The following is a 12092-nucleotide window of genomic DNA, read 5'->3' on the forward strand; positions in this document are numbered from 1 at the left end:
CTGAGCCAAATTACGTCTTAACTTGATTGAGTTACATCTAAATGTGATTCGACCTTGACCCATATCTTATTAGGATGGTCAATTATTAGCTTTCATGATCTCACCTAACCAACTCTTGATTCGGTTTGATCAACCGCTAGACCTAATTGAGCTACCCAAGCCCGAACCCAATCTTATGAAAATGTCTTAGATCTGAAATTCTCAATTTTAGACCTAACTTAATTTCATAATCTCAATACATTAATTAAGTTTGGGTTCATAAACAAAGCATGTAAAATAAATCTAGGTTTCAGGATCTAGGATTTTGCAGAAAAGTAAGTTTTGATTTTTGATTAAGGATGAACGCGTGGCACCCCTACATGTCATATGAACACTCCATTGAATGGGAAGAGAGAGTCTTAAAATCTACTTTATTCTTATGACCGAACGGCCATGAGGAACATCTTAATCAAAAATATAAATTTAACTACAAAACTAGTTAGATCTAAATTAACATATCACATATACAATTTAAAATCTAACTAATACATACTTTGCATACATCTCATGTATCAAAAATTAATCTAATTAACATGCTTTCAGATCTGATACATCAAATATAATATCTAAAAAATAAAATTTAAATTGAACTATTCAAAATAAAAACTATTCTAGACAAGTTACTAGAAAATTCTACAACTAGTCTAGGTATGCAACAGATTAATTTTATGAAATTATTAAAATTTTATTTTTTATTTTTTGATCTGATTATAATAATTATAATATTAAAAAAATAAGAATAAATTATATTTAATTCATATTTTAATCTATTAAAATATAAAACTTAAGACTATTCATAGATTCAATTAATCCTAGTCTAGTTATGCATCTCATGCATGTTAGATCTTCTTAGATTTAATTTTAAATATTTTGATTTCAAATCCTATCACATCTGATGTGATATCTAAAATATTTAATATCAGATAAATTAAAATTAAAATTAGATCTAAAATAGATCTGAAATAGAGCCAACAACCTGGCTCTGATACCACTTGAAGAAAAATCATCTTTTTCTTGTGTAGGATCTTCCAGATTTCATTAAATCTGGGGTGGAATAAATTAAAAATTTTTATCCTATGCTATTTTAGATCTAATATCTATTAGATCTAATTTTATTATCTGATATTTAAAATCTAAAATTAAATCTAAAAGTATGAGAAATATAGACATACCTCAAGGGTAATCTAATTACCTTGTAGATGATTGCAGCACTGCTTGAGGTTTTGATGTAGCCACGCAAGTACCTGCCTTACCAGTATCCACTCAGGTAGATCTGAAACATCTTCTCCTCACAATTCTATGCTCCAAAAATCAGATCAATATCTGATTTGGAAGTACTTCAGAACTCCTTCTGAAGTTGGAGCAGCATCCTGTCGAAGATGTCCTACAGCCTTTTGTTCCAGGCGTTACCACGCCTTGTACCTTTGCCAGATGAACGTCCAACTTCTTGGACATAAAGAGGGAGAAATAGAGTAGGGAGGACATAGAGAAGAGGGAGGGGGTGGCAGCTAATGGGTTTTTTGTATAAAACAAGTTCTATCTCGAAACCCTAGGTGCAGCAGGGTTTATATAGATCTGTATGCTGCGCAGTGTCACATCATTCGACCAATCAAAAAATTCCAATAAATTTTGAAAAAATTTTGATTGGTGGAGTGATGTCATTTGATCATATCAAATAAGAATCTCCATGCTCTCTCCTATGTTGGCACCAACATTGGATAAGCATAAATAAGGTGGCGCCAAAGAGTCCAAGTTTATCAGGACTCTTTGGTTCTTATCCATTTGGGGCCCCACTTATATCCAATTGAGCTCACTCCATAATCTGATTATGGCACCTAATTTGAAGTGGTTTGAATATGTGGACACTCCACAAAAAATCCTTCGATGAATCCTCTTCAGTTTAAGACCCATATGTCAACTTTTGACAGATATCCTAAAATAAATTGGCAGGTGCTAGAAATTAGCAGGTGTTGTCTTAAATTATCTCATGAATTAAGACAAGCTTTTTTTGAGCTAGACAAGATTTAATTAGACTAAGAGAAACCTTTCCAAGGTTCTCTGGATGAGCCAGATCACATTTGGCTCAGTAGAGACAGAAAAGATTACACGAAGAGAAAGTTAGGCTCAATCGAGTGCTAGCACGATTTTCTTGAACCTAATTGGATCTTATTCAAATCAATTGGGATAGCCCAATTGATGACATCCAGACCCTAACCCTTATTTGTGTGACCAGTTAGGTTCAATTCTGTATGGTAATGAGACATGTCGTGATCTCATCATCGACATCATCGAAACTCTTTTCGATGGACCAGAACTCTTCTGATTCAAACAATTAGAATGATCGATCATCAAAATCATTCTAATTGCTTCAAAATTTACCAGTGACACCTAACAGTATATGGTGGCAACCCATCAGAACTAAAGATGAACCTCTTGGTGCAGCTACCTGTGTGATTGAGTTCCTCTATCATGAGTCCCGACTGAATTAGGGTTAAGGTGAACTCGTCAAACCCAACATCAATTATATGAATCAATCGATCGATCCGAGTCCGATGTGAAATCCCAATGGAAAACTTTTTTCCATTATTTCACTCTACCATGGCCATGGGCTTAAGGACTCGATCTTTCGATCATCATAGGACTACTCCTCTCATCTACCAGGTTGATAGATCCCATCTTGGTGTGATCTGGTTCCTACAATGGATATGCTACAGCCAACATACACCTCAGGATTTGAATGGCTAGAAGACCGAGTTATGGTGTAGTCAAACTATAACACACTCAAGGTAAACCGTCGATGCACCTCAGGTCAAAGAACTAGACACACAACTGCAGCATAGAGCTAGTCATTGACGAGAAGGTAGACTTCCTTATGACTGCTCGAGGTGGTCACGCTCAGTACTCTCATTCTTAATGAATACCTATACTCTCGCTCCGGTGTCTCCACATCGTAGACTCAAGACTCATCTACCCTAAGAAAGCGATCGTACACCAACCTTCCAGATCGATCACGATCCTCGTGATGATCCTATGGTCAGGAGCAGTTTATGAGTTAGTTATGTAAATTCATGCCTTAAATTTTCAACTCTTAAAAATATAATTTACATTCCCACTAACTCAAAGGATGTATCACAGACACAATGTACACAATGTGATAGAAGAATAACCCTTTTATTCATTTATAGTCAAAATTATAAATTTCCCTTTAGTTCTGTACAGAAATGTGTCAGTCGATCTGGCATCTAGGGCACACATCTAACACCCGAAGGGTTCACATCTACAGTGAGTTAAGGTGTGCAGGCTACAGAGATCCATTTATAGACTTAAGCAGACATCCCGAAGTTGGAACATATATTTTGATAGGACGATCAAGATGTATGGCTTCATTAAGAATGGAGAAGAGCCCTGCATTTATAAGTGGGCTATTGGTCTAGTAGTGATATTTCTTGTATTGTATGTGGATGACATTCTCTTAATCGGAAATGATGTCCCTGCATTATAGAAAATAAAGATTTGGCTGTCGTCATAGTTCTCATGAAGGATCTGGGAGAAGCTTCCAACATCCTAGGGATGAGGATCTATAGGGATAGACCTAAAAGGTTGCTTGACTTATCCAAATCCATATACATTGATACTATGTGAAGAGGTTCAGCATGGAGAATTTAAAAAAAGGCTATCTATCGATAGGCCATAAAATTTCTCTCTTGAAAAGGAATTATTCGACAACACCTCAAGAGAGAGAGCGTATGGTAGAATTCCATATGCTTCGACAGTGGGATCTATCATGTACACCATGACATATACACGATCAGATGTGGCATACTCACTAGGGGTAGTGAGTAGATACCAATCTGATTCAGGAGAGAATCACTGGAAGGTTGTTAAAACCTTCCTGAAGTATTTGAAAAATACTAAGGACCAGTGGCTTGTTTATGGTGAATCGGACTTGAGACTTATAGGGTTTACAGACTCTAGTTTTCAGTCTGATCATGATGACAGTAAGAGTGTGTCAGGATTTTTTTTACCCTTAATGGTGGGGCTGTCTACTGAAAGAGTTCCAAGCAGCACACTATGGCTGATTCAGTTTGCGAGGCAAAGTATGTCGCTGCATCAGATGCTGCCAAAGAAGCGGTGTGACTAGAAAATTCATCACGAGCTCGGAGTAGCACCCTCCCTTGTTGGTCCAGTTCTGCTCTACTGTGACAGCTCTTGAGCTATTGCTCAGACGAAGGAACCGAAGACACACTAGCGGACGAAGCATATTCTGCGCCGCTATCATCTTATTTGGGAAATCATGGATAGAGTGACGTCGACCTTCAGAAGATCGACGGGAAGGAGAACCTGGCCGACCCATTCACTAAAGCCATTATGGTGAAGGAGTTCGATGACTTCAAGTCGAAGATGGATATTAGATACTCACCAATTGGCTTTAGGCCAAGTGGAAGATTATTGGGAATAGTGTCCCAAAGCCAATCGTCAGCCTGTTGACGGTTGTGCTCATTCTTGTATTAATATATAAATTATAAATAAATAAAAATTATTTTGATATTTTTTATCATAAATTATTTCATCTTCTAATGAACTCCTGTGTTGCGGTGAAGTCCTTAGGACTATTTAGACTCGACAAAGGAGGATTTATCGTTTAGTCCTTAAACTTGTTCGCGATCAAATGATACGTTGTTACCAAGGACGATAATGTTTATCAAGTATAGGTCGTTGTATGTCATATGGGTTGGTTGTCCTCTTAATCAAGGAGTGTGGAGACACTGGTATGACATACAGGTGAGATGTAAGGGTACATCTACACTGAATGTGACCGACTCTGGAGCTATTTCTGCTGTCAAGATTTACTCCGATGGGATATGGTATAACGTCCCTCCGACCTGAGACCGTCATAGTGACTTGCAAGCAACTCATTACACTTAGGCACTGGACTACCTGAATTTCTAATTCAGTGACGGAAGGCTGCTGGGTGTAGTCAAGTACTTGACTTGTCGGTGCATATGTCAAGATGGGATTGACAACTCCAGTTTAGGAGCTATGTACAGTCGTATTTTAATTTAGCAAAACCTTGGCCAGGGTAGTCCTAGTGAGGAGTCACAGGACTGTTTGAGTTGAGTACGATTCGGATGATCTGATCAGGGTTGACAGTTTAACCCTGAGTCATCCTATACACAGGGGTCAAAAGGGATGAATTATATAGTAACCATATTCACGTAGGTTTGAGTGTTGCGATTGCGACTATTCGATCTATCTGAATATCGGGTACCATTGCTAGATGGTCACTTTGATTAGTACAGGAATTGGTTCCTATGCTACCGGCTTAGGTTCGAACCTACGGGGTCACACACATTAGAGTTCCTATCTAATCTAATGGCTGATGAAGAGTCCTAATGCTTGTGGACTATGAGTCCTACATGTCTGGGACTCTATAATCGAGAATCAGATTCTCTGATCATGAGTACCACACATTTTGGGTACCGGGGTCAAGAGTCCCACTGGTTTGGAACTTTTTGATCAGGGTTTCATATTGATGGACTCTGATGCCCAATTGCCCATCAAATTTGGACTCAGTATTTATGAGAGGTTTAATTAATGATTTGATCACTAATTAACTCAATTTTATTGAGTAATTATTTTTGAATCAAGTCCAATTGAATTGGATTCAGTTGGTTTGACCTGATTAGGTTAAAGTTGACCTAATCGTCGAAGTGATTTGGTCCCTGATCTGATCAGGGGTTGGGTTTAGTCAATTTTTGATTTGATTAAAATTTTATTGAGCCTAATTAAGCCTAATTGTGTTAGGTTTAACTTAATCTAATTGTGCCTAACCTATTTTGATAAGGTTGGTTCAATTAGGTTGAAACCACCTTTTGAATTCTCTCCTGTGCCACCTCACTCATCTGCACCCATTTGAATTCACGAGAAACAACTTCTCATGAATTTTCTCCCATGCAGAAGTCTTCCCACGTCCTCTCTTGTGCGCCATTTATCTGGATAAAGATAGGTTAGTTGGCCATTCAAATTCAAAGGATGTTTGAATTTGAATGGGCAACCAACTCCATGCGCCACACCTCATCTTGTGCACCACTTATTTTACACGAGAAAGAGTTTCTCATGTAAACTCTTCATGCACAAAGGACCCATGCCTCCTCTCTTCTCTCGTCCAGAGTGGATAAGGATGGGTTGGTTGGCATTTGAATTCAAATTCGATTTGAATTCAAGTGAGCAACCACCTAGCTTTATCCTCTCACGCGTTTAAGACGCGTCTTGCATTGTTTTAAAAGAGAGAAGAAGGTGGGGCATGCGTACGAGTGATTCGAGAGTGAAAAGTGGGTGTGAGGAAGCTTTCTGCATGGTTTTGAAAAGTTTAAAAATTCTGAGAGGAAAGAAAAGAAAGAGTGTAGGTGCAGGGTTTTTCTGAGAGCACCCTAGGGTTTTTGCCTAGGGTTCGGGAAGTGAGAAAGTGAGCTACGAGTGTCGTGAGCCCACAAGATTATAGGAAGAGCTTCATCAACCTCTCAAGTATATCTGCTAATGATCTGAAGCATTCAAGAAGTTAGTAAATCAAGATCGAAGGAGTTCGATCAGCATCAGCCATCGAAAGAGTTCTGCAATGAACTAGCATTCGTGAGGAGCCGATCAGACCGAGAGCTTCATGTGGACGATCCGCAGAGGCCAGACATATTGTGTGACTATATTACGATGATCAGACCCTTCGATGGTGATCAGATTATGGTGATCGACTACTCGCACGAAGGTAATGTGTTCTGAACACATAACAATAAAATGTTTACTGTAGAAGTTTAAATTTTAAATTTAAATGCATGCTATATATATCATATTTAGATCTTTATGTAGGATTAATATATGTTAATTAATTAGATTAATTAATAATTTTTACTGTAAAATTATAATTTTGAAAAAGTTTTAAAATTATCGTTTTACCCCTGTATCATTTTTTCTACACTATAAAGCCCGTCTGGTTGTCAAGGGATATCGTCAATGTTATAGTATAGACTATGATGAGATATTTTCTTCTATGGCAATGTTCAAATCCATTTGGATTATGCTTGCGATAGCTATCATCTGGACTATGAAATCTGGCAGATGGATGTGATGACAGCTTTCTTAAATAGAGAGCTGGACGAAGAGGTGTATATGATACAACCTGAAGGGTTCACATCCACAGATGAATCTAAGGTGTGCAGGCTACAGAGGTCTATTTATGGACTTAAGCAGGCATCCCAGAGTTGAAACATACACTTTGATAGGATGATCAAGATATATGGCTTCGTTAAGAACGAGAAGAGCCCTGCATTTATAAGTGGGCTAATGGTCCAGTAGTAGTATTTTTTGTATTGTATGTGGATGACATTCTCTTAATCGAAAATGATGTCCCTGCATTATAGGGTATAAAGATTTGGCTGTCTCACAGTTCTCCATGAAGGATCTAGGAGAAGCTTCCTACATCCTAGAGATGAGGATCTATAGGGATAGATCTAAAAGGTTGCTTGGCTTATCCCAGTCCACGTACATTGATACTATGCTAAAGAGGTTCAGCATAGAGAATTTCAAGAAAGACTATCTACCGATAGGCCATGAAATTTTTCTCTCGAAGAGGGATTATCCGACAACACCTCAAGAGAGAGAGCGTATGGATAGAATCCATATGCTTCGGCAGTGGGATCTATCATGTACGCCATGACATGTACATGACCAGATGTGGCATACTCACTAGGGGTAGTGAGTAGATACCAATCTGATCCAGGGAGAATCACTAGAAGGTTGTTAAAACCATCCTGAAGTATTTAAAAAATACTAAGGACCAGTGGCTTGTTTATGGTGAATCGGACTTGAGACTTATGGGGTTTACAGACTCTAATTTTCAGTCTGATCACGATGACAGCAAGAGTGTGTCGGGATTTATTTTTACCCTTAATGGTGGGGCAGTCTGCTGGAAGAGTTCCAAGCAGCACACAGTGGCTGATTCAGTTTGCGAGGTAGAGTATGTCGCTGCATCAGATGCTGCCAAAGAAGCAATATGGCTGAGGAAATTTATCATTGAGCTCGGAGTAGCACCCTTCCTTGTTGGTCCAGTTCTACTCTATTATGACAGCTCTGGAGCCATTGCTCAGGCGAAGGAACCGAAGGCACACCAGTGGATGAAGCATATTCTGCGTCGCTACCATCTTATCCAAAAATCGTGGATAGAGGTGACGTCGACCTTCAGAAGATTGATGGAAAGGAGAATCTAACCGACCCATTTACTAAAGCCATTGCGGTGAAGAAGTTCGACGACTTCAAGTCAAAGATGGGTATTAGATACTGTACCGATTGGCTTTAGGCCAAGTGGAAGATTGTTGGGAATAGTGTCCCAAAGCCAATCGTCAGCTTGTTGACAGTTGTGCTCGTTTTTGTATTAGTATATGATATAAATAAATAAAAGTTATTTTGATATTTTTTATCACAAATTATTTCATCTTCTAATGAACTCCTATGTTGTGATGAAGTCCTTAGGACTATTTAGACTCGACAAAGGAGGATTTGTCATTTAGTCCTTAAATCTGTTCGCGACAAATGATACGTTGTTACCAAGGACAACAACGTTTATCAAGTATAGGTCGTTGTGTGCCATATGGGTTGGTTGTCCTCTTAACCAAGGAGTGTGGAGACACTGGTATGGCATACAGGTGAGATGTAAGGGTACATCTGCACTGAACGTGACCGACTCCAGAGCTTTTTTGTTGTCAAGATTTGCTCCGATGGGATATGGGTATAAGTATCCCTCCGATCTGAGACCGCCACGGTGACTTGCAAGCAACTCACTGCACTTAGGCACTGGACTATCTGAATTTCTAATTCAGTGACGGAAGGCTGTTGGGTGTAGTCAAGTACTTGACTTGTCGGTGCGTATGTCAAGATGGGATTGACCACTCCAGTTCAGAAGCTGTGTACAGTCGTATTTTAATTTAGCAAAACCTTGACCAGGGTAGTCCTAGTGAGGAGTCACAGGACTGATTAAATTGAGCACGATTCGAATGATCTGATCAGGGTTGATAGTTTAACCCTGAGTCATCCTATACATAGGGATCAAAAGGGATAAATTATACAGCAACCATATTCACATAGGTTCTGAGTGTTGCGATTATGACTATTCGACCTATCCAGATGTCGAGTACCATTGCTAGATGGTCACTTCGATTAGTAAGGAATTGATTCCTGTGCTATCGGCTTAGGTTCAAACCTGCGGGGTCACACACATTAGAGATTCCTATCTGATCTGATGGCTGGTGAAGAGTCCACTGGATTGAGATTTTTGACAAAGAGTCCTAATGCTCGGAGACTCTGTGATTGAAAATCAGGATTCTCTGATCATGAGTTTTACACATTTTGGGTATCGAGGTCAAGAGTCCCACTGGTTTGGGACTCTTCGATCAAGGTTTCATATCGATGGACTTTGATGCCCGACTGCCCATCGAATTTGGACTCTGTATTTATGAGAGATTTAATTAATGATTTGATCACTAATTAACTCAATTTGATTGAGTAATTATTTTTGGATCAAGTCCAATTGAATTGGATTCAGTTGGGTTTGACCCGATTAGGTTAAGAGTTGACCTAATCGCCAAGGTGGTTTGGTCTCTGATCTGATCAAGGATTGGACTTAGTCAATTTTGATTTGATTAGAATTTTATTGAGCTTAATTAAGCCTAATTGTGTTGGGTTTAACTTAGTCTAATTTTGCCTAACCTATTTTAATAAGGTTGGTTCAATTAGATTTGAAACCACCTTGACTTATCTCCCTGTGCCACCTCACTTCACCTGTGCCTATTTGAATTCATTAGAAACGAGTTCTCATGAATTTTCTCCCATGTAGAAGCCTTCCCACACCCCTTCTTTGTGTGCCATTTTGAATGGATAAAGATGGTTGGTTGGCCATTCAAATTCAAATGAAGTTTGAATTTGAATGGGCAACTAATCCCATGCGCCACCTCATCCCATGTGTGCCACTTGCTCTACACGAGAAAAGGTTTCTCGTGTAAACTCTCCACGCACAAAGAAGCCCACGCCCCTCTCTTCTCATGCCAAGAGTGGATAAAGATTGGTTGGTTGGCATTTGAATTCAAATTCGATTTGAATTCAAGTGAGCAACCACCTATCTTTATCCTCTCACGCGATGAAAATGCTGAAAAGATGCATCTTGCACTGTTTTAAAAAGGAAAAGAAGATGGGACGTGCACATATCTAATCCTAGAGAGTTAGGGTGGCGTGAGAAGAGACTTCTATGTGAGAAAAGAAAAGAAAAGAAGAGAAAAGAAAAGAGAGAGTGGGCGCAAGTTTCTTCTGTGAGTACCCTAAGATTTCTGCCTAGGGTTCGGAAAGTGAGAAGGTGAGCTACGAGTGTCGTGAGCCCACCAAATTTAAGAGAGAGCTTCATCAATCTCTCAAGTATATCTGCTAACAATTCGAAGCATCCGAGGAGTCGGCAGATCAAGATCGAAGGAGTTTGATCAGCATCAGCCGTCGAAAGGGTTCTGCAACGAACTAGCATTCTCGAGGAGCCGATCAGATCGGGAGCTTCGTGTGGATGATCCGCAGAGGTCATACATATTGTGTGGCTATATTACGATGATCAGATCTTCCTGACGGTGATCAAATTGTAGCGATTGACTACCTACACGAAGGTAATGTTGTTTGAACACATAACAGTAAAATATTTACTTTAGAATTTAAATTTCAAATTTAAATGCATGTTATATATATCATATTTAGATTCTTGTGTAGGGTTAATACATGTTAATTAATTAGATTAATTAATAAATTTTCCTGTAAAATTATAATTTTGAAAAAGTTTTAAAATTATCATTTTACCCCTGCACTGAAATTCCCACAAATGGATCTACAAAAGGAAGATAGATGTAGATGGTAAGATAGAGATCTATGAAGCTAGGCAAGTGGCAAAGGATTATAGTCAACGTAAAGATATTGACTATCAGGATACCTTTTTGTTGTAGCCATGTTGAAATCTATCTGCACATTGCTTGCCATTGCAACTTATCATGATTATGAGATTTGGCAGATGAATGTAAAAACTGCATTGCTTAATAGATATCTTGAGAAAGATATCTATATGGAGCAACCTTTAGGTTTCACTTCTAGTGATGGAAATCACAAAATCTGTAAGTATAGATCCATTTACGGATTGAAGCAAGCTTCTCAGAGTCGGAATACTCATTTTAATGATGCGATTAAATCATTTGATTTCATCAAAAATGAGGAGGAGCCTTATATTTTCAAGAAGGTCAATGGGAGGGCTATCACATTCATCATATTATACATGGATAAAATCCTCATTGGGAATGATATTCCCATGCTGACCTCCATCAAGAGTTGATTGTACAAAAAATTTTTTATAAAAGATCTAGGAAAACATCTTATATTTTAAGAATTAAAATCTATAGAGATAGACCAAATAGGATGTTTGACCTTTCACAGAAGATGTATATAAAGGAAGTGCTAAAAAATTTAGCATGAAGAACTCTAAGAGGGGATTGCTACCCCTTAGACATGGCACTAGTCTCTTCAAGAAAATGTATCCTAGCACACCTGAGGAGATTCAGTGAATGAGCAAGATCCTATATACTTCGGTACTCGGGAGCCTCATGTATGTCATATTGTGTACAAAACTAGATATAGTTCTTACTATGAGTGTCACGAGCAGGTATCAGTCGAATCTAGGTGAAGAACACTAGACTACTGTGAAGAACATCCTTAAGTACTTGAGAAGGACTAAGAATTTATTCTTGATCTTTGGAGAAAATTCTGAATTATGAGTTGAGGGATACATGAACTCAAACTTTATGTTTGATCCTGATGATAGAAGGTCTATATTAGGATGTGTGTTTCTGTGCAATAATGGTTTTACTAGCTACAAGAGTTTCAAGCAGCCCATCATTGCAGATTCTACAATGAAAGCTGAGTATATTGCCACCTCGAAAGCTGTAAAAGAAGTCTTTTGATATAAAAAATTTATTGTAGAGCTTGGAGTG

The sequence above is a fragment of the Elaeis guineensis genome, chromosome 8 (genome assembly GCF_000442705.2).
Source record: "Elaeis guineensis isolate ETL-2024a chromosome 8, EG11, whole genome shotgun sequence".
NCBI classification, from domain to species: domain Eukaryota; kingdom Viridiplantae; phylum Streptophyta; class Magnoliopsida; order Arecales; family Arecaceae; genus Elaeis; species Elaeis guineensis.